This window comes from Belonocnema kinseyi, chromosome 9, assembly GCF_010883055.1.
Source record: "Belonocnema kinseyi isolate 2016_QV_RU_SX_M_011 chromosome 9, B_treatae_v1, whole genome shotgun sequence".
Classification (NCBI taxonomy): Eukaryota; Metazoa; Arthropoda; class Insecta; order Hymenoptera; family Cynipidae; genus Belonocnema; species Belonocnema kinseyi.
The window spans coordinates 52,171,218-52,173,911 of NC_046665.1; positions in this window are offsets into that span (position 1 = coordinate 52,171,218).

Consider the following 2,694-nt stretch of genomic DNA (forward strand, 5'->3'; position numbering starts at 1 on the left):
GGCGCATACTTTGAATAAAATATTTGTTATCATTCTCTTGAAATAAATGTGTTTTTTTCTTGAAAAAATACCGGTTTCATATGTATACACCTGGTATGCTAGGAATAATAAAAAACAGATTAATTTTTTACCCATAACATTAATTCTCTACAAAAAAAACGATAAGTTTTCAACCAGCAATGATATAATTAAAATTTTTCTTAGACATTAATTTTTAACAAACAAAATAATCAGGAAAATAGTTCAATCCTAAATAAAAAGATAAGATTTTAACAAAGAAAAATAATTTTCTACCAGAAAAACGAATTTTCAAATGAAAAAATTAATTTTTTATTAAAAATATAATTTTTCATCCTAAAATTGTTCAGTTGCATTTTTAATCAATTTTTAGCAAAATAGTTGAACCCTAATCAAAAAGATCAGTTTTCAAACAAATAGTGGATTTTTCAACTAAAAAAGATAAATTTTTAATTAAAAATATAAATATATAAAACCAGGAATAGTATAATTCCTTTTTAGTTCAAATAATTAATATTTAACAACAAACAATTAAATTTCAACAAATGAATTGAAATTTTACTAAAATAGATGCATTTGATGATACATACATAGTTGAACTTTTAAGCAACAGATGTATTTTCAAACAAGAAGATTAAATTTATATAAAAAAGACGATGCTTGAAACAAATAATTAAATTTTCAACCGATTAATATCGATTTTTAATTCCAAATTTCAGTGTTCCAACAAAAGCGGGATAGTTAAATTTTCAGTTAGAGAATTTAATTTCTACCAAAAAAAACGGAATCTGTAACTTAATAGTTTTGTTCTCAATCACAAAGATGAATTTTCAAACGAGAGGACTAATTTCCTACCGAAATAACGAATTTTCATCTAAATATATGCATTTTCAAACCAAAGGGTTGAATTTTCAACTACAAAAAATCAATTTTTAACTTCAAATATCAATTCTCTACCCAAAATGATATAATCCAATTTTATCTTACATAAATTAATTTTGGACTAACTTTGAAGAAACTTTCAAAAAAATAGTTAAATTCTCAATTAAAAAGATGAATTTTCAAGGAAGTAACTTTATATTTCTAACAAAAAACACAAATTTTCAACAAAATACATAAATTTTCAAACAAAGAATTCCACTTTCAACGAAAAAAAATCAAGGTTCAATAAAAAATATCAAATTTTAAACAAAAATAAAATAATGCAGTTTTTAGTTTATAAAAGTTAATATTCAATAAAAAAAATGAAATTTTCTGCAGATTATTTCAAATTTTAACCAAAACAGATGAATTTTACACCAAACAGTAGACACAATGGTGGCCTATATCAGAGAATTTTATTAAATATATGAAAAGTACACAATATCTTGAAAAATCTTATATTTTATTTTAAAGAAGCGCAAATTGATGAGAAAACAATACCAATGTAATCGAAAAAGTTTTGTCACCAATTTTTTATTTAATGAAACCATTTTCAATCGAAAAAGTTGTTTACAAATGATTTTTTCAGTGACGTATATGTTATTATATTAAATATTTTATTATTTCATTCCTTTTTTTTATTTTTCAGATGATCTGTTTGCACGAAATTTATCATTATAAATTGTAAGAAACCTTATACAGATATAAATTGTTTTCAACTAAATTAATTTTCAATCCAAGAACAATATTATAAAAAGTATTTAGAGTAAGATAGAATTCACTTAAAATCAAGCAGGTTCTATACATTATTTAGCAGAATCTCTCAGCGATAAAAATTATTTCATAGTCAATTATGCAAGACGTTTTTTCCCATATAAAGCAATAAAAAATCGAATTTGGACATCTATGTTAAAAATAACATAAAAAAGATTAATTTGTTACCCATAAAATTAATTCTCTCAAAAGACGATTAGTTTTTAACCAACAATGGTATAATGAAAATTTTCCTTAAAGAAATTAAAACATAGTTGAAGTTTCAAACAAACAGATGAATTTTCAACCAAGAAGATTAATTTTATATAAAAAAAGACGATGTTTGAAACCAATAATTGATTTTTCAACACAAAAATATTAATTTGTAATTCAAAATTTCAATTTTTTACCAAAAGTGGGAGAGTTAAATTTTTAGTGAAAGAATTTAATTTTTAACAAAAAAAAAACGGAATGTGGAACTTAATAGTTTTGTTCTTAATCACAAAGATGCATTTTCAAACGAGAAGACTAATTTCCTACCGCAATAACGAATTTTCATCGAAATATGTGCATTTTCAAACCAAAGGGTTGAATTTTCAACTAAAAAAGATAAATTTTTAATTTTAAATATCAATTCTCTACCAAAAATTATATAATCCATTTTTATATTACATAAATTAATTTTGGACTAACTATGAAGGAATTTTCAAAAAGATAATAACTGAACCCTCAATGAAGAAGATGAATTTTCAACCACGAAGAATAATTTCCCTGTTTAAAAAGACGGTTTAAAAAAATTATATTTTTAACAAAAAAAGATCACTTTTTTTAAAATATCCTTTTTCTATCAAAAATGGTATAATCGACTTTTCTCTTAAAGAAATTAGTTTTTCACCAAACACGAATTTTTCATGTAATAATAGAATCCTCGAAACAAAGATGAAATTTCAATTAAGAAGTTTATTTTTCTACCAAAAATAACGAATTTTCAACAAAATTCTG